This window comes from Tachyglossus aculeatus, chromosome 5, assembly GCF_015852505.1.
Source record: "Tachyglossus aculeatus isolate mTacAcu1 chromosome 5, mTacAcu1.pri, whole genome shotgun sequence".
In the NCBI taxonomy this organism is placed as follows: domain Eukaryota; kingdom Metazoa; phylum Chordata; class Mammalia; order Monotremata; family Tachyglossidae; genus Tachyglossus; species Tachyglossus aculeatus.
The window spans coordinates 50610781-50631742 of NC_052070.1; the positions used below are offsets into that span (position 1 = coordinate 50610781).

Sequence of the window (20962 nt, forward strand, 5' to 3'; positions counted from 1 at the left end):
AGGTTACAAGGTGATTGGGTTGTCCCACGGGGGGCTCACAGTTTTCATCCCCATTTTACAGATGAGGGCACTGAGGCACAGAGAACTGAAGTGACTTGCCCAAAGTCACACAGCTGACAAGTGGTGGAGCCGGGATTTGAACCCATGACCTCTGACTCCAAAGCCCATGCTCTTTCCACTGAGCCACACTGCTTCCAGTATCTTCTTTGTATCTATCCCGGCGCTTAGTTCAGAGTCTGGCGCACGGTAAATACTTAACAAATACCTTTTAAAAAAAATCAGTGGCTTAGGAGGTTTCATCCAAATCCTGAACCATGTCTTTCCAGAAGCTGAACCCCCCTCCCGCCCTTCCCCCCAGACTCACCTACACCGACAACTCCCCACTCCCTGGGCGTTTGATGGATGAGTTTTGCTGGGGTCTTTGTCCCAGGGATGAGGCCTGGGGGGCTTAGGAGCCAGGCCAAGGAGTTCCAATCATTCACCATTGGACACTCAGTGGGGTTTGGTGCCAGACAGGAGCTTTGTGCGGAGGGAGAAGACAGAAAAGGGTTGGCGAGGTGACGACAGAGACTGGGGGTGGGGGTCCCCAGGACTTTCCGAGAACCATGTGAATGGGGAAAGCCCCGGTTGGGGTTTGGGGCTTAAAGGGACGTTGGGAGATGGAGGTGGGACGGACAGCTGGCGCTTTGATCTGTCCAGACTGAAATCTCTTCCCTGCCTCCTTTCCTTAAAGCTCAGGAAAGGTCGATGTCTCTTCTGGCCCCACTTTCTGGCCCGGTCGACTCTGACTTTGTGAGGTAACACAGGGGTCCCCGCCTCCCTCCACCAGGACCCCCGTTGGGCCCCGTCTCCCCCACATCCCACCCCACCTCCCTTCCTCACCCCCAGCGATTTGTTCCGTCCCATTTGACAGAAAAAGAAGATAATCTCTTTGGGGACCCAATCCAGCTCCGCTGGCCCTTCCAGACGCTCCCGCCAGCTGAGCAAAGCCGCCTTGATCTCATTGTTGCGAATTGGGCTCGGCTTCCTCCCGGCCCCTTTGTCACTTGGGAAAGTGCCAGGCGGGCGGGGAGCAGGGGCAGGAGGGGGTGGGGGGACCGTGGAGTGGCTGGGGATTCCAGATGTGGCACCTCTGCAGCCCCCCGGGCCTTCCCCCCTCCCCTCCCAGGGTTGCAAGTTGCAAGGTGAGGGTTGGGGGAAAGGATAAAGTTGGTCTCTTACATACTCGGAGGCTTGCCTTGCTGGTGTCTGCTCTTTTCTTTGTCTCCTTCCTTTGTTTCCCGGTCTCTCTGTCTCTCTCTATCTCTCTGTCTCTCTGCCTTTCTCTGTTGTCTCTCTCTCTCTCCAAACAGCTGTCGTGTCCGCGCCTGAGCTGGGGAGATCAGCCTCGCTCCTGGCTGTCCGCATTGTACATCAGGCCTCTGGTGCCCCGTTCGCTGATGGCTTGCCCCTGCCCTTCCCCCTCCCCCCGGTCCCTCGGCTCCTCGCCCCCTTTGCCACCCTCATGCTCTTCTCCCTCCTGGCTCTGCCCTCTCTCCTTTCCCCCACGGCTCCTAGCCCCCTCCCTCCTGCTTCTCGTCCCTCAAATCCTAGCGCCCTTTCCCAATACACCCCCATTTCCTGCTCCCGCCTAACCCAGTCTCTCCCCCTTCCCCTCGGGACCCTCGACTCCTAGCCCCCTTCTCCAACCTCATGCCCTCTCTCCCTCCTCTTTTCTCCCGCCTTCCATCCCTGGTCCCTCAACTCCTAGCAGCCCTCCCTCCTGCTCCTTCGTCTCTGCGGCCTCTACCCCCTCCCCTCCCCTCCTCCCTTGTGGTCCCTCGGCTCCTAGCCCCCTTCTCCCTCCTCGCCCCCTCCTCCCTCTGACCCCCACCCTCTCCACTCCTCCCCAATTCCAGGCCCCCCTCCCAGCATCTGCACATCCCCCCCACACGGCCTGTCCATCTCCCTCGGCTGTCTCCTCCTCTCCTCTCCTCCCCTCTCCCCTCTCCAGCGTTCAGCCCACTCCGGCTCCCCAGCTCGGTTCATCGCTCTCTTGCCTCCGGCTGAAGGCACATCCCCTCTCCCCTCCCGGCGGACAGGTAAGGCGGTCTCTGCTCACCTGGTCCTCCGTCCCGCTCCTCCATCCCGGTCCTCGGTCGCCTCTGCGAGTCCTGGAGCTGGGAGCCTGCGCCCCTGCTCTCTCCCCTTCCCCCGCTCGCCCCCCGGAAAAAGCTGGGTTACCTTGGCTGAGGTCCCGGGGAGGGCATGCTGGACGGAGCCGAAGCTTGGGAGGGGGCGGGGGCCCTGAGGCCAGCCCAGGAGTGGCTGCTGCTTTCTTCTCTTTCTCCTGGGCTCTGCGGGGGCCCCTTTCCCCCATCCTTCTCCCATCTCTCATTCCTCCTTTCTGCCGCCCCCTGAACTTGCCTCCCTCCATCCCTCCATCTCTGTCTCCTTGTTCATGTTTCCTGACTCTTTCTGACTGTCTCTGGGCCTGTCTGTCTCTGGGCCTGTCTCTCCATTTCCCCCATCTCTTTCTCTTTTCTCTTTCTCTGTCTCTTTTCTGCTTTCTCCCACTCCTTCACTCTCTCACACAATAAATATGGTATTTGTTAAGCGCTTCCTATGTGCCAAGCACTGTTCTAAGCACTGGGGTAGATACAAGGTAGGACACAGTCCCTCTCCCTCATGGGGCTCACAATCTCAATCCCCATTTTACAGATGAGGCAACTGAGGCCCAGAGAAGTTAAGTGACTTGCCCAAGGTCACACAGCAGACAAGTGGCAGAGCCGGAATTAGAACCCATGACCTCTGACTTCAAAGCCCGTTTTCTTGCCACTGCACCATGCTGTTTCTGCTTCTCAAAATTTGAGGCAAGACACTGGGGGAACAAACCTATGAACCTCCTTGTCCTGGGGGCCCAGCCTCTGGAGACCCCAGTCCATCCCAGTTTATTCCAGAGTAAAGTCCTTTGGAATACAGATTCCTCAGCCTCATTTGCTTCCAGCCAGGGTCTCTCCATGCCCTCTGACCCTCAACCACCCCAGCTTTCTTAATAATAATAATAACAATGGCATTTATTAAGCACTTACTATGTGCAAAGCACTGTTCTAAGCACTGGGAAGGTTACAAGATGAGCAGGTTGTCCCACGGGGGACTCACAGTCTTAATCCCCATTTTACAGATGAGGTAACTGAGACCCAGGGAAGTTAAGTGACTTGCCCAAAGTCACACAGCTGACAGTTGGCAGAGCCGGGATTTGAACCCATGACATAATAATAATAATGATGGCATTTATTAAGTGCTTACTATGTGCAGAGCACTGTTCTTAGCACTGGGGAGGTTACAAGGTGATCAGGGGGTCCCACGTAGGGCTCACAGTCTTAATCCCCATTTTACAGATGAGGTAACTGAGGCACAGAGAAGTTAAGTGACTTGCCCAAAGTCACACAGCTGACAATTGGCGGAGCCGGGATTTGAACCCATGAACTCTGACTCCAAAGCCCATGCTCTTTTCCACTGAGCCATGCCGCTTCTTGTTTTCTCCCTTTCAATCAATCAGTCAATCAATGGTCAATGGTATTACTTGATCACTTACTGCGAGCAGAGCACTATACCAGGCACTGGGGAGAGTACAATACAACAGATTTGGTAGACAGGTTCCCTGTCCAAAGCAAGCTTATAGTCTTTCACTCTGTCTCTTCTCTTTCTTCTTCCCTCTCCATACCAGTGTCTCTCCTTAGGCCATGATCCACCCCCAGCCTGGTTCTCATCGATACTTTTCACTGGTTAGAGGATGTCAGGCCCCTGGGTTCTTCCCCACTCTCTAATGAATCGGACTTGCCTCTACTCTCAGCTGGGTCTCTTCCTCTAGGGTCCCCATTCTCGGCCACATAATAACCCTTTTCCCTGTTCCCTATTCTAGTAGCCCTTCTGCTCCTCCCTTTCCATCCCTCTTGTCCCATCCTCCTCTTCCTTTATCCCCTCCCTCTCACATCCTCCATCCCCTCTCCCTCATTCCCTTTCGTTCCCAAATCATTGCCTTCGGCATGCTGTCGGTGGCTTCCTCCGGTTCTGAACGTGGGGGGAAGGTTAGCCCAGGAAACAGGGATTTTAATGGCCTGTGACCCTGGCACCTTCTCCCCTCACTCCTGACCACTCCTGGCACACCTGTTCATGTCCACCTAAGGCACCAACTCCTAGACTCACTCGCCTCCACACCTTCATGCCCCAAAACGTTGATCCATACCCATCCATGTACATTTAACACTTTCCCCACACACAAACCACAAAACGGTCACCCTCTACTGCATTATGATTCCCTTATATTCTGTCACACACTGGGACCAGCATTTCTATGCCGAATGTGCATTTTCTCTCTCATGCATAATAATAATGTTGGTATTTGTTAAGTGCTTACTGTGTGCCAAGTAGTGTTCTAAGCCTACCCATTCATACACTCCCATCTACATGAGCTCTTCTTTCATGGTCTCACATGTGCCCTCACACACAGGCTCTATGACACCATTGGGAGTGAACTTAACCCATAATAATAATAATAATAATAATAATGACATTTATTAAGCACTTACTATGTGCAAAGCACTGTTCTAAGCGTTGGGGAGGTTACAAGGTGATCGGGTTGTCCCACGGTGGGGGGGGGGGGGGGCTCACAGTCCTAATCCCCATTTTACAGATGAGGGAACTGAGGCCCAGAGAAGTTAAGTGACTTGCCCAAAGTCACACAGCTGACAAGTGGTGGAGCTGGGATTTGAACCCATGACCTCTGACTCCAAAGCCCGGGCTCTTTCCACTGAGCCACGCTGCTTCTTCGTGAGGACGGGTGGCTGAATACTTGTACTTCCCAAGCGCTTAGTACAGTGCTCTTCACACAGTAAGCGCTCAATAAATACTATTGCATGAATAGACTGGAATGTGAAATCCCTTCCCCAAACGTATGAATGCCTATGGCCACACACAGGCGCGTGCGCGCACACACACACACACACACACACACACACACTAGACTGTGTGCCCACTGTTGGGTAGGGACCGTCTCTATATGTTGCCAACTTGTACTTCCCAAGCGCTTAGTACAGTGCTCTGCACACAGTAAGCGGTCAATAAATACGATTGAATGAATGAATGAATGAACACACACACACACACACACACACACACACACACACAAAAGCGCAGGCGTGCGCGCGCTTAGTCTAATTGTTCAGTAATCTGTGGTGCGTGATAAAGGGCTTCGGGTTTTCAAATGAAATCAATTTGGGCTTTGTTAATGGCTTCTAACAGCTGGTAATTCATCATGGCGGAGTCCAGGTGACACTCAATTTTCAACCCTCGTCTTGCCCTATTTTTCTTGAGAGAAACGAACGCTGAAATCAACAGCATTTGATTTGCATGGAAGCTTTATCATCAGCTTCGGAAGGAAGTTGCTTTACGAGCCAAATCCCGCCCTCGCGATTGGGAATCATCGTTCTAACAACGAGCCCCCTCGAGGCCCGGCCGATTATCTAGGGACTCGAGGCTGTGCCCGTTGTGGGCAGGGATTGTCTCTATTTGTTGCTGAATTGTACTTCCCAAGCGCTTAGTGCAGTGCTCTGCACACAGTAAGCGCTCAATAAATACGATTGAATGAATGAATGAACGAGGCTCCGCGCGGTCAGCGTTGGACGCTCCGGACAACGCTCTTGGGATGGGGTGTCCAGTACAGCGCGCTCGTGGCTGGGCTCCCGGGAGAGCGCGCTGGGCGTTTCTGGTTTCTAAACTTATCTGGGGACAGGCGAGGGCACCAGGAGTTTCAGCCCTTCTTGGGAGGGCGAGGCAGCAGGCTTCGGTCACCGTGGCTCAGTGGAAAAAGCACGGGCTTGGGAGTCATGAGTTCAAATCCTGACTCCAGCACTTGTCAGCTGTGTGACTTTGGGGAAGTCACTTAACTTCTCTGTGTCTGTTACCTCATCTGTAAAATGAGGATTAAGACTGTGAGCCCCACGTGGGACAACCTTGATTACCCTGTATCCCCCAAGCGCTTAGATCAGTGCTTGGCACATAATAAGCACTTAACAAATACCAACATTATTATTCATTCAATCGTATTTATTGAGCGCTTAATGTGTGCAGAGCACTGTACTAAGCGCTTGGGAAGTACAAGTCGATTACCAACCTCTCATTTCCAGTTTCACCCTCGTCGATCTACCCTGCTTTATCTCAAAGCCTGAGTGTACACTAGAAAACTATAATAATCGTTATTATTATGGGATTTGTTAAGCGCTATGGGCCAAGCACTGTTCTAAGCAATGGGGTAGATACAAGGTCATAAGGCTGCCCTGCGTGGGGCTCACAGCGTGGCTCAGCAGAAAGAGCACGGGTTTTGGAGTCAGTGGTCATGGGTTCAAATCCCTCCTCCGCCAATTGTCAGCTGTGTGACTTTGGGCAAGTCACTTAACTTCTCTGTGCCTCAGTTACCTCATCTGTAAAACGGGGATCGACTGTGAGCCCCCCGTGGGACAACCTGATTACCTTGTAACCTCCCCAGCGCTTAGAACACTGCTTTGCACATAGTAAGTGCTTAAATGCCATTATTATTATTATTACTCCCCCCCATTATTATTATTATTACTCCCCCCCAAAAAAATCCTCATGATGCCTTCCATGATTCCAGATCTTCTGGCAAATCTGGATTTTTTAGGGCCTCGGGATTTCGGGGCTCTGAATCCCTTGCTAAAACAGACTTTTTCTAGCTCCGTGTATTTATCCACAGTCACGGGGGCGACGGGCAGAGCTGGAAGTTCCCCTGGGGGCAGTTAGGATGGAGGGGTACGTAGCCTTAAGGTCCCCAAAGCCCTCCCCCCACAACAAAGCCCTCCACCCCCTTGGAGGGCTTGATTCCGGCAGCTAGGGTCTCCCACCCGGGTTGAGGTCCCTCGCCAGGAGGGCCCGGGGGAGCGGCGTCGAGGCTCGGGAGTGCTCAGTCAGCCAATCAATCGTATTTGAGGGCTTACTGGGTGCAGAGCACTGTACTACGCTCCTGGAAGAGTACAATATAACAATAAACAGACAAGCTTATTCGATAGTGTTATCTCTTGATCTTTACTAGAGGGGGTCAACAAAATTACAATAATAATTGTGGTATTTAAGCACTTACTATGTGTCAGGCACCGTACTAAGCGCTGGGGTGGATACAAGCAAACTAGGACCCTGTCCTCCTTGAAGCTCACAGCCTCCTCAATTTACAGATGAGATAACTGAGGCAGAGAGAAGTGAGTGACTTGCCCAGGGCCACACAGAAAACAAGTGGCAGAGTTGGGATTAGAACCCAGGACTTCTGACTTCCAGCCCGTGTTCTATCCACTATACCATGCTGTTTCCCCAACAAAAGCGACCGCTGCCCGAATGCCAAGTCTAATCGGATATTTGAAACTTCGGCTGCCCACACCGGGTTTCCGTTTAAGCTAGCTCATTAATTTGGTCTGATATCCAAAAGAATCATTCGTGCCTCCGAACTATTCCCCGCGCGTGTGTCTCGTTTCATCAAGTCCCGGCATTCGGATCTCCATCGCAGTATAGCGATGACTTCGGGTCTGCCTCCGTTTCCCTCCCCTGCTCCCCAGCCCAAATTGTCCCTCTGGCCGCTCCCGAGCCCTCAGTGAGCAGGCTTCTTCTCCTCCTTTTAGCCACCTGGTCGCCTCGCTCTGCTGCCCTTCAGACACCCCTGGAACCCCAGCAGGTAGGCTTCCGACCTGAGGATACCATAATAATAATGATTGTGGTATTTATTAAGCGCTTACTATATGCCAAACACCGTACTAAGCGCTGGGATGGATACAAACAAATCGGGCTGGAGACAGTCCCTGTCCCCCATGGGGCTCACAGTCTCAGTCCCCATTTTACAGACGAGGTAACTGAGGCACAGAGAAATAAAGTGACTTGCCCATGGTCGCACAGGAGACATGTGGTGGAGGCTGGATTAGAACCCATGACCTGATTCCCAGGCCTGTGCTCTAACCACTATGCCAACTGGATCTCTCAGGCCGACTCTGTTGCAGAATGAACCAGATATTCTTTGTCCAAGACCTTCCCTGGTCCCATCAGCTCTCCCGTCAGGCCCGTGCTAAGGGAGAAGGCAGACGGACAGCGGCCGCGGGAATTGGCCTCAGAGCCGCCTGGGCAGGAAGGAGTGCAGGAGGGAGGGTAAGTCCCTCTCTTCAAACTTGAAGAACACTACTTTTCCAGACGGTGGGAGGGGAGAGCAAAAATTCAGGAATCTGCGGATAATGCACAGAGGAGATTGCAGATCATCAAAAGAAACCTGTACCACGTTAGGCAATCAATCAATCGTATTATTGGGTACTTATTATGTGCAGAGCACTGTACTAAGCGCTTGGGAGAGTACAATATAACAGAGTTAGTAGCACATTCCCTGCCCACAAGTTCACAGTCTAGAGGGGGAGACAGACATTAATATGAATAAATAAATTACGGATAGATACATAAATGTTGTGAGGCCGAGGAAGGGGTGAATAAAGGGAGGGCATCAGGGCGACCCAAAAGGGAATGGGTAAAGAGGAAATGAGGGCTCAGTCAGGGAAGGTCTCTTGGAGGAGACGTGCTTTCAAGAGCCTCATTGATGAGCTAGACAAACGGAGACGCGATCTGGTTATCCGAAGTTTCAGGTATCCGAATCAGTCCTGGTGTCCTTTCGTTGGGGCAGCCGTAGCTTTTTTGATCCCCCTCAGTAACCAGTAGGTGCGTTAATTTCTTCACAAAACTAGGGTTTTACCTAGTCCCCCGGAGGGGTACGAGGGTCCATCCTGACATCATCATCATCGTATGGAAAACTATGCATCCAGGGCGCAGGGTGCGCCTAGCTGGGTGGAGTTTTGTACGAAGTCGGTTATAAACAGGCATCGTTCCCGCCCCGCTCCCCGACAGCTTCGTGGAATCGTGGCCCAGGACCAGGGGAGGATGGTAACAACATGAAGGAGGGGTGTTTTTTTTTTGTTTTGTTTGTGTGTGTGTGTGTGTGTGTGTGTGTGTGTGTGTGTGTGTGTGTGGAGGGGGGGACTGAAGGGGGACTTGCTGAGAGAAGCAGCTAAATTTGCCACCCCCTCCTCTCCCTTCCCCCATCCGTTGCCATAGTTCCCAACAAGGTACCGGTGGCGACCGAGGGGGCGAGATGCTGATAGTGATAGAGCCCTGCAGCAGTATGGGGACGGGGGGGAGGATTCTACCTGTGTCCCCCCGCCCCCCATAAACACACACACACACACATCTCTGATTTGTTGTCTCCTCGACAGAGCTGGGTCCCGATTGTACCATATTTCAGAAAGGAACTGATAGAAGAGTAGCAGTGATTCCAGACGCCTTGAATTCAGAGAGAATTGCTTAGACCCCGTGAAGACTGGCACGGAACCAGCGATTGGCAGGTTGCCACGTCCTTGTTAAGGGATGTGCATATCCAAACGACAGATGCACAGATGCAGGCACGGGCTTGGGAGTCAGAGGTCATGGGTTCTAATCCCTGCTCCACCACTTGTCAGCTGTGTGACTTTGGGCAAGTCACAACTTCTCTGTGCCTCAGTTACCTCACCTGTAAAATGAGGATTAAGATTGTGAGCCCCATGTGGGACAACTTGATTACCTTATACCCCTCCCAGGGCTTAGAATAATGCTTTGCACATAGTAAGTGCTTAACAAATGCCATCATTATTATTACTAGTATTATTATTATTATTATTATGCAGAGGGCCCAGGTTGAGGGGCTATGGAAGTTCCGGAGAAGAGTCAGACGCCCCAGAACGTCTTTCCCTAATAACCATCTGGGGCATGAGAGGGGTCGGGGGGGCGGGGGGGGCGCTCCGGGAAAAGAGGTGGAGTCGGACGCCTAGCTGACGTGTCTCTTCCCTCTATTGTATGTTCCCGAACGCTTAGTACAGTGCTCGTAAACGGGCGCTCGGTAAATAATAATAATAATGACATTTATTAAGCGCTTACTATGTGAAAAGCACTGTTCTAAGCGCTGGGGAGGTTACAAGGTGATCAGGTTGTCCCACGGGGGGCTCACGGTCTTAATCCCCGTTTTACAGATGAGGTAATTGAGGCACAGAGAAGTTAAGTGACTTACCCAAAGTCACTCAGCTGACAATTAATTGGCAGAGCCGGGATGCTCTTGAGAAAACGCTCTTGAGAATGATGGATAGACTTCTGTGAGCGCTCAGGAGCCTTGCGCAGGAGGAGGAAATGACTAGGGACAACAGAAGCAAGAAACAGATCGGAGAGGCCATTGTGGGGCCCTGGGGGTGGGGGGTACAGCTGAGATCCATGGCCACAGCGTGGCTGTTCGGGGGAAGAGAGGGATTGGTCCGCAGAGGTCCCGGTGGAGAAAGAGGTGTGATGGTCCGAGCGGAGAGGTGTCAGGGGGCGTGAGGAGCGCTCGGCGGACTCCAGAGGAAGTTCCCCAGACTTGTCTTTGGAACAAAACAAGCAGATGGGGAAAATACCCAGAGGGGAGGGAAAACTCATTTATCCAGATAATGCCACCTACTGACGGCAGCCTTCCCACCGCGGCCTGCCGGAGCCCGGCTCCGGGAGCCCTTTCTGTTCCCGGCCCTTTTAAAAACCATCTATCACTCCTCCCGAGGCCCGTCTGCAATAAGCGCCGGCACCTGCGTCTGGGTTTCGCCACTCACTTCGCCCTCAGTGTGCACACATACGCATACGCAAAGTCGTACACACACACACACACACACACACACACACACACACACACACGTATCCATAGGACATTCCCTCCACCTCCCTTTCCTTCCAGTCCGGACTACCCGCTCCACTCTATTCTGCCCAACACTCGTTTTCAAAATTCTGTACAAGATTTGCCTCCTCCATGAAGCCTTCCCAGACTAACCATTCCCCTCCAGTGATTTTCATCCATCTCCCCAAACACGGAGGACTTGTGCTGAACTCCCTGCAGCTATAGCAGGCTTTGCTTACTTATTTTTTTAATAGTATTTGTTAAGCACTTACTATGCTTAAGTAACGCCTGGCTGACGTGGGCTGGAGCTGGAGTAGATACAGGCTAATCAGATTGGACTCTGTCCCTGTCCCACATTAATAATAATTATCAATGATATTTGTTAAGCACTTATTATGTGCCAGGCACTGCTCTAAGCATTAGGATAGGTACAAGAGAATCAGATTGGACACAATCCCTGTCCCACATAGAGCTTACAGATGAGATAAGTGAGACACAGAGAAGTTAAGTGACTTGCCTAATTGCTGTTAATTCCAACAGCCCTTGTGTTTTTGTTCCCAGTGTCAGCACTTTTGACTATACTGTACGCATATTCAGTTGAACATTCAATGATTTGTTCAGCTATTTCTTTTTGAGATTCTTGTGCTATGGCCTGTTCTATCTTTGTTCTTCCTCCTCCTTCCCCTATCTGTGGATAATTTATTTCTACCTGTCTCCCTCATTAGTTCCTGGAGGGCCGGGCCCCTGCCTTGGGCTTCTGTTGTACTGGACTCTCCCACGTGCTTAATACACCACTCTGCACACAGTAGGCAGTCAGTAAATAGCATTGATCGATGATTAGTGGCTCCACCTGCAGAGAACGTTCAGTAAGTGTGCCTGATTGAGTAGCTGACAGGCACGACAGACTGCCACCCACATTCAGCTTGTGCCCCTGAATCCTGCTGCCTTGTCCTTGGAGCCCGGAGTCCAGCCTAGATTGTGGAGCTTATGATTTGATGAGTAGAGAACCTGCTTTCCCTACTTTCAGTTAGGCTTCGGAGTACCTGTCCTCAGGACAGTCCTGGGGCCTGGATTTTCTCTCTGTCCAAGGGTGCCTGAGGGGACAGAAGGTGGAAGAGCGATGGTGGAAAGCTAGTTCTCCAAGCAACTAAACAGTCCATGAGATGTGAATAGATGAACTACATTTAGATAAATTGGGGCCTATTAGAGCAAAGACACTTGCTGAAATTATCCTGTCAGACCTAGGAATAGAGCCCAAGGGTTCTGACTCCCGTTTAGGAAAATAAATTCTCTTCTAGGTTGTTGGGGTGGGGTGGGGGCGTTGGAGAGATGGATCAACCAATCAGTGGCATTTTGGAGAGCCTGTTGTATTCGTTGTATAATAATGATGGTATTTGTTAACCGCTTACTATGTGCCAGGCTGTGCCCTGGATAGACACAAGCTAATCAAGCTGGACATGCATCCAGAAACACTGTACTAAGCACTTGGAAGAGTACATCCAAAGCAAAAGATAAGGTGCCTATACTAAAGGGGTTTGTAATATAATGGGGAAGCAGTAGCAAACAGCCATAAATTATTTATAAATAGTGGGAGCAGAAGTGTATGTGTATGTGTGAGAGAGAGAGAGAAAAAGAAAGAGAGAGAGCACCTTATTTAGGAAGGATACATACCGCTTTTAGGGAGATGGGTGTCTCAGGAAAATCTTTAATTTCTCAGGATCTTTGGGCAGCAATACTGCTTAGAAAGACTCAGGTGCATGGGCCTAATCAAATGTGCTGTACCGAGAGCTGGTCTTGCCTGGGGCTCAGCACCACAGGAGCTGTTCTCAGTCACCAGAAGCCCCTACAGGAGAAGCAGCCCCTGAGCATTTCTGCTTTCGCTCACCTAGTTTCCTCTGATGCAGTCACCCCGTCCTTCTCTGCTACCTTGTCCTTCATCCGAGAATCCCCCGTTTTCAGGGACCCAGATATCCCGGATCCCAGTTTTGTGGAGTGGATGAAAGGAGGGAGCAAGGCCCAATTTTCAGTCTGGGAACTCTCTTCCCCTCAGGCCCCTGCTCCCCCTCCCTCCCACCCTCTCAAGGGAAACACTTTCATTTTTTAATAGTAGTTGTTGAAACTTTACTATGTGTCAAGCACTACTCTAAGCACTGGGGTAGATCTGATTTAATCAGGTTGGACAGTAATAATAATGATGGTATTTGTTAAGTGCTTACTATGTTCTAAGCGCTGGGGTAGTTACAAGGTAATCAGGTTGCCCCACCTGGGGCTCACAGTCTTATTCCTCATTTTACAGATGAGGTAACTGAGGAATTGAGAAGTTAAGTGACTTGCCCAAAGTCACATGGCTGATGAGTGGCGGAGGCGGGATTAGAACGCACGCCCTCTGACTCCCAAGCCCTGGCTCTTTCCATTAAGCCATGCTGCTTAGACTGTGAGCCTGTTGTTGGGTAGGGATCATCTCTATATGTTGCCAACTTGTACTTCCCAAATGCTTAGTACAGTGCTCTGCACACAGTAAGCACTCAAATATGATTGAATGAATGAATGAATGCCTCACAGTCTAAGGAGGAGGGAGAACAGGTATCAAAGCCCACACTTTTACAGTTGAGGAAACTGGGGCACAGAGAACCAAAGTGACTGTCCAAGGTCACCCAGCAGACCAGTGGCAGAGGTGGGATTAGAACTCAGATCCTCCTTTTCACCTGCCCATGCTCTTTTCACTAGGCCACGCTGCTTCTCTCCTCGGGGATGCCCTCCGAGGCCTACTCAGCGTTAATGCCCTGCCTCCATTTCCCTGCAAAACAGCGGGGGGCTGCCACCCGGGCCTCTTAGCTGGGGCAGAAAGCTGGTGGGCTGGCGCAGCTGGCCGGCGGGAAGGCGGGAGGGCGAGGGCCCGGTGCCTGCTCAGCTCCAGCCAGCATGGGCCTGACGACACACTGGTACTGGGGCTATTGTTTCTCTTAATACGGGTGCAGGGTGGGTCCCGGGCCCCTCCCTCCAGCACCGGGCAATGGCTTTAATTGAAACGATGGACATTAGGGTTTTCCTGAGGGTGACACGCGGCTCGGCCGGCCACAAGCATGGCTTAGTGGCAAGAGCCCGGGCTTTGGAGTCAGAGGTCATGGGTTCAAATCCCGGCTCCGCCAATTGTCAGCTGTGTGACTTTGGGTAAGTCACTTCACTTCCCTGTGCCTCAGTTCCTTCATCTGTAAAATGGGGATTAAGACTGTGAGCCCCGCGTGGGACACCCTGATCACCTTGTATCTCCCCAGAGCTTCGAACGGTGCTTTGCACATAGTAAGCACTTAACAAATACCATCATTATTATAGAGAAGCAGCATGGCTCAGTGGAAAGAGCACGGGCTTGGGAACCAGAGGTCATGGGTTCTAATCTCGGCTCCACCACTTGTCATTTGTGTCACTTTGGGCAAGTCACTTCACTTCTCTGTGCCTCGGTTCCCTCATCTGTAAAATGGGGATGAAGACTGTGAGCCCCACATCGGGCAACCTGATCACCTTGTATTCCCCCCCAGAGCTTAGAACAGTGCTTCACACTTAGTAAGCGCTTAACAAATACCATCATCATCATCATCATTATTATTATTACAAGTGTGTTGGCATATCATTTGCATCTGATGGGCAGGCCGTGCCCGTGGCTCTGCCTTCTGGGCACACTGGCTGGGCCCTTTCGGGCCGACTCCTGTGCCAAGGGAGCCCAGGAGCGCCGCCCCCGCCCCGGGCGACCCAGCCCGCGGGGAGCCGCCATCTGCCCCTGGTCCAACTCGCCCTGGTGCCCGCCGGCCGAGCCAACCCTGGCTCCGAGCTCTGCCCAGGTGGCCCAGGCGTGAGCAGTTGACGCCCCATCCCGGGCCAGGAGACATAGTGATCTGCGCGGCCTGAAGGGGAAGGGCCGAAGGAAATCAAAGACGGGCGCCAGGCTTGATTAATTACCTTCGTTTGCATATGAAAACGGAGCCTCGCGTCTCCCGGCGGCCACCCACAGCCGGCGTGTGCCACCCTGGACGGTCAGTGCCCAGGCCCCGCCCGCCCTGTGCCAACAGAGTACAATCATCACTCTCCCTCCCTCCCCAAGAGACCCCTCAGCCACCTTCCCTCCTCTCCTCCTTCCTCTTAGTCATCATCTGGAAAATGGAGATTAAGGCTGTGAGCCCCCCTTGGGACAAGCTGATCACCTTGTAACCTCCACAGCGCTTAGAACAGTGCTTTGCACATAGTAAGCGCTTAACAAATGCCATCATTATTATTGTTATTATCATCATCATCACAGACGCAGCGTGGCTTAGTGGAAAGAGCACGGGCTTGGGAGTCAGAGGTCATGGGTTCTAATCCTGGCTCCGTCACTGGTCAGCTGTGTGACTTTGGGCAAGTCACTTAACTTCTCTGGGCCTCGGTTTCCTCATCTGTAAAATGGGGATTAAGACTGCGAGCCCCACGTGGGACAACCTTGAGTACCTTGTATCCCCCACCGGTGCTTAGAACAGTGCTTGGCACATAGTAAGCACTTAACAAATACCAACATCATCATTATTATTATTATTATTATTATTATTATTATTAATGACGATAATTGTTAAGGGCTTATATATGTGTAATTTTATTTCTTCATATTGATGCCTGTTTACTTGTATTGATGTCCGTCTCCCCCCCACCCCAGACTGTGAGCTCGTTGTGGGCAGGGATTAGCCCTCTTTATTGCTGTATTGCACTTTCCCAAGTGCTTAGTACAGTGCTCAGCACACAAGAAGTGCTCAGTAAATATGACTGAATGAATGCCAGACACTATACTAAGTGCTGGGGTGGATACAAGCAAATCGAGTTGGACACAGTTCCTTGCTCCAAGTGGGGCTCACAATCTCCATCCCCATTTTGCAGATGAGGTAACTGAGTCACAGAGAAGATAATAATAATAATGGTATTTTTTAAGCACTTACTATGTGCCAAGCACTGTTCTAAGCACTGAGGAAGATAAAAGGTAGTCAGGTTGAAAACAGTCCTTGTCCCACAGAGGACTCACACTCTTAATCCCCATATTACAGATGGGGTAACTGAGGCACAGAGAAGTGAAGTCACTTGCCCCAGGTCTTACAGTGGACAAGTGGCAGAGGTGGAATTAGAACCCATGACTTTCTGACTCCCAAGTCCGTGGTCTTTTCCCAAGTCCGCCGGTGCAGCCTTCCTGAGGTTCAGTTCACACTGCTGGAGGCTCAAACAGCATGGGCCTATAAATCAAGAGATCTGGCTTCTAATCCTGGCTCTGCCACTTGCCTGCTATGAGACCTTGGACATGTCACATAATGTGTCTGTACCTCGCTCTCCTCGACTGTAAAAATGGGGATTCAATTCCTGTTCTTCGTTCTCCTCAGAATAAATGCTATCATTATTATTATTATTATTATTATTATGGTGAGCCCCGTGTGGGACAGGGATCGTGTCTGACCCAATTATCTTGTATGTATTCATTCATTCAATTCATTCAATCATATTTATTGAGTGCTTACTGTGTGCAGAGCACTGTACTAAGCGCTTGGGAAGTACAAGTTGGCAACATATAGAGACGGTCCCTACCCAACAGCATGTACCCCAACGCTTAGTTCAGGGCTTCAGTCAATGGGTAAACTAGAGAAGCAGCGTGGCTGAGTGGAAAGAGCCCAGGCTTTGGAGTCAGTGGTCATGGGTTCAAATCCTGGCTCTGTCAATTGTCAGCTGTGTGACTTTGGGCAAGTCACTTAACTTCTCTGTGCCTCAGTTACCTCATCTGTAAAATGGGGATGAAGACTGTGAGCCCCCTGTGGGACAACCTGATCACCTTGTATCCTCCCCAGCGCTTAGAACAGTGCTTTGCACATAGTAAGCACTTAACAAATGCCATTATTATTATTATTATTATCAATTAATCAATCAACCAGTCATATTTGAGTGCTTACTGTGTGTGTGTAGAGCACAGTACTAAGCACGTGGGAGAGGACAATATAACAGAGTTGGTAGATACGAGTTTACAGTATAGAGGGAAAGAATACCTAGTAAGCACCTAATAAATAAATAGGACACCTCCCCCAGGTCCCCGGGCTTTCCCTGGGCTTCCCCCCACCCTGTGAGAGGCTGCCTGCATCCTCCACCGGACAGGAGTAAAGCATCGCTGCCTGGGAACAGTGGTTCTCTGCAAGGAAGGAGGAGCCGGTCCCTCTCCCCGATGGCCAGATTTTGCCTTCCAATGAGTCAAAAACGGTTCCAGAGTTGCTGCCTGACTGCTTCTGCTCTGAGAGTCGCGAAAAGACATCTTTTTAATAATGATAATGATGAAGGTATTTGTTAAGCACTTACTATGTACCAAGCCCTGTTCTAAGTGCTGGGGTATGTACAAGGTAACCAGGTTGTCCCATGTGGGGCTTACAGTCTTAATCCCCATTTTAAAGATGAGGTCACTGAGGCCCAGAGAGGTGAAGCGACTTGCCCAAAGTCACCCAGCAGACAAGTGGTGGATCTGGGATTAGAACCCACGACCTCAGACTCTCAAGCCTGGGCTCTTGCCACTAAGACATGCTTTTTAGGAGACTGGGAGAGGAGCAGGGACAGGCGACAGTCCCTCTGGGGACCTGAAGAAACCGAAGCCCAGAGAGGCCTGGAGGAAGAGAATCGGGATCACCATGGAGGGCAGAGGAGGTGAAAGACAAGTCTCCTCTCCTTGATTTACCAGGCTCCCAACCCTGGCAGCATGGCCTAGTGGAAAGAACATGGGCTTGGAAGTTAGAGAACATGGGTTCTAATCCTGACTCCGCACTTGACTGCTGCATGACCTTGGGAAAGTCATTCAACTTCTCTGTGCCTCAGTTATGTCATCTGTAAAATAAGGATTAATAATAATAATAATGACAGTATTTGTTAAGCATTTACTATGTGCCAAGCACTCTTCTAAGCACTGGGGTAGATTCAAGGTAACCAGATTGTCCCACGTGGGGCTCACAATCTTAGTCCCCATTTTACAGATGAGGTAACTGAGGCACAGAAAAGTTAAGTGGATTGCCCAAGGTCACACAGCAGACAAGTGGCGGAACCGGGATTAGAACCCATGTCCTCTGACTCCCAAGCCCGTGCTCTTTCCGATTAAGACTGTGAGCCCCATGTGGGACAACCTGCTTATCTTGTATCTATCCCAATGCTTAGGACAGTGCTTGGTGCACAGTAAGCACTTAACAAATACCATTATTATTATTATTCATTCAATTGTATTTATTGAGCATTATTATTATTATTCCTATGCTTCAGCCAGTGCATGGAACAAGGGAAGGAATACTTGTAATTGACAACCCTCCCGCCTCACCAAGCGTCCTCAGAGTTGGAAATCAGAGCGGGGCATTGGTTAAGAGGGCCAGGTGCACATTGCCAACTTGTACTTCCCAAGTGCTTAGTACAGTGCTCTACACACAGGAAGCGCTCAATAAATATGATTGATTGGTTGATTGATTGATTAGCATGTATTTGCATCATCGTTTGTATGGCCTCCCTAATCTGAATCCTTTCTGACGGGTGCGGAGAGTGGAAATGTCTTTCCTGCCGTCTCTTCTTGTTGTCCAGTTTGGGTTTTTCGTTCCCACTCGTTGACTATGATTTCCCCAGCAGCGACGTGGGAAGAGTCACTTATGAATAAGCTAACGAGTCACCAGGGCCTCCCCCTCCCCCTGAGTCCCAATTCCCTCCTTAATAATAATAATAATAATGGCATTTATTAAGCCCTTACTACGTGCAAAGCACTGTTCCAAGTGCTGGTAGGGTTACAAGGTGATCAGGTTGTCCCACAGGGGGCTCACAGTCTTAATCCCCATTTGACAGATGAAGTAACTGAGGCAAAGAAAAGTGAAGTGACTTGCCCAAAGTCACACAGCTGACAAGTGGCGGAGTCAGGATTTGAACCCATGACCTCTGACTCCAAAGCCTGGGCTCTTTCCACTGAGCCATGCTGCTTCTCCTCTTTGTGCCCCCTCCCCACCACACACATGCACACACACACACACTCACACACACACACACACACACACACACACTCACACACACACTCTAACTGCCGGGGGCCGAAGGGAAGGGCTTGGGTCCATGCTCTTGCCACTAGGAGTCTTTATTGCTGTATTGTACTTTCCCAAGTGCTTAGTACAGTGCTCTACACATGATAAGTGCTCAATAAATACGATTGAATGAATGATAGAGGGACAAACCCCGGGCTGGGGTCTTGAGTGGCGGCCCCTTTCATTCATTCATTCATTCATTCAATCGCATTTATTGAGTGCTTACTGTGTGCAGAGCACTGTTCTAAGCACTTGGGAAGTACAAGTTGGCAACATATAGAGACGGTCCCTACCCAACAGTGGGCTCACAGTTCGACCCACCTCTCCTGCAGAGGAAGCCCGGGGTTAGCCAAGAAGGAGAAAAATGGATTCTCATCCCTGTGGCCCACAAGCCCAGTGCAGAATAATGAGGGAGGGCACATAATAGGGGACATAGAAAAGACTGAACAACTCACTTTCTTTCAAGCCGTGACATAAAGGAATGAAGTGGTGGTGACGAACTGTGGGAGATAGATACTAATGAGGATTTGGGAAAGGTACAACCTGGCCGGGTTGGGAAGAGGCAGGTAAAAGCACAGTTAGGCCATTCTCTAATCCATTTTCCATTTCTGAAATAACAATAATAATTGTTAAGCATTTATTTTGTGCTGAGCACTGAACTAAGCGCTAGGGTAGATTTCAAATAATCAGGCAGGACACAGTCCCATGTGACACAGGTATTTCATCCACATTTTATAGGTGAGGAAACTGAGGGATGGAGAAGTGACTTGCCCAAGGTCAGCCAGCAGGCAAGGGGCAGAGGCCAGACTAGAACTCACGTCCCCTGATTTTCAGGTCTGTGGTCTTTCTGCTAGGTTACACTAGGGAGCTGGGGACCTACTCTGGTCTGATGCTTTGGAAGAATCTATTTTTCAAGCTAAATGGCTCACTAGCCCATGTCTGTACCCACCTCTCCTCTTTCCTCCTCACCAGGAGGTGCCCAAGAAATCAAATCAATGAACCCATGATCTGGACCACTCACCTGGCATAGATTGAGATGCACCCCACCTTGGTGCGGGAGAATGGCTCTCGTCTGGGGATTCCCCACCTCCCTCTTTGCTTCCTTCCATCCCCAATCCTAGGCCTGTTGCTATGCAATCCATTCCCCCTGGATTTCTCTGGTTGACCCCAAGGAACCATTTAGCATGCCATAGTGAATAGACCATGGTCCTAAGAGTCAGAAAGTCATGAGTTCTAATCCCGGCCCTACCGCTTGTCTGCTGTGTGACCTTTGGCAAGTCATTTCACTTCTCTGTGCCTCAGTTACCTCATATGTAAAATGGGGATTTAGACTGTGAGCTCCATGTGGGACAGGGACAATGTCCAACCCAATTTGCTTATATCCACCCCAGTGCTTGGAACACTGCCTGACACATAGTAAGCACTTAACAAATACCATTATTATTATTATTATTTTGCTTTAATGCCCCAAGAGAGAGGAAGCATGGAGCAGTGGGACAAGGTGGAGCTGAGAGTCAGGAGATCTGGCTTTTAATCCTGGCTCTGCCCCTGACCTACTGGATGACCTTAATGGGCAAATCACTTAACTTCTCTGGGCCTCAGAGCTTTCACTAGTAAATGGGGAAAATGAACCCTGTCCCTCCCTCTTTCCCTGCTATATGAAGCAGGGACAAAGGAGGTGCCAAACATGAAATCTTCTGAAAAATGGAAGGATGCTCAAAATTCAAGTTACCCTGACTGTCTCACAGACCAATGGTCTGCTCCTCCTGGAAACTATAGGATTAATTGTGGTTCTTTAGTTGTCAAGCTCCAGTGAAGGGTTAATGTGAGGGAGACCTTGTAGTAAAGAGGCAAGGTTACAGGATAGGGAAGAGTTGAGCCGGCAAAATTGAGCCGCGGGGAATCCAGGCAGCCAATCCCACTTCTAGCGCAGACAAAGATATTGCCTGCCATGAACAAGAAAGAAATTGTCTTGTAACCAGGTCCAGGATAACAGCATGGTGTGCCGGAGTCTCCAGGGAGGGCATAAAAATTAAATCACATCAAACCAGCCAGGTATTTGTTTGAATGTAATAAGGATGGCGAGTTGAGGTGATGGAGGCAAGCTGGAGCTGTGTTGCCATAGGTACTTCGAAAAGCA

At 50.5% G+C, this 20962-nt stretch overlaps 1 protein-coding gene across 1 annotated transcript in view; it reads left to right on the plus strand.

The window, feature by feature from the left end:
- Positions 1-2009: 2009 nt before the first annotated feature.
- DRAXIN (dorsal inhibitory axon guidance protein) overlaps positions 2010-20962 on the plus strand; it is a 38974-nt gene continuing 20021 nt past the window's right edge. The window contains exon 1 of the mRNA XM_038747087.1: positions 2010-2081. The gene's annotated coding sequence lies outside the window, so the exon portion shown is untranslated. The remainder of the gene's footprint in view (positions 2082-20962) is intronic.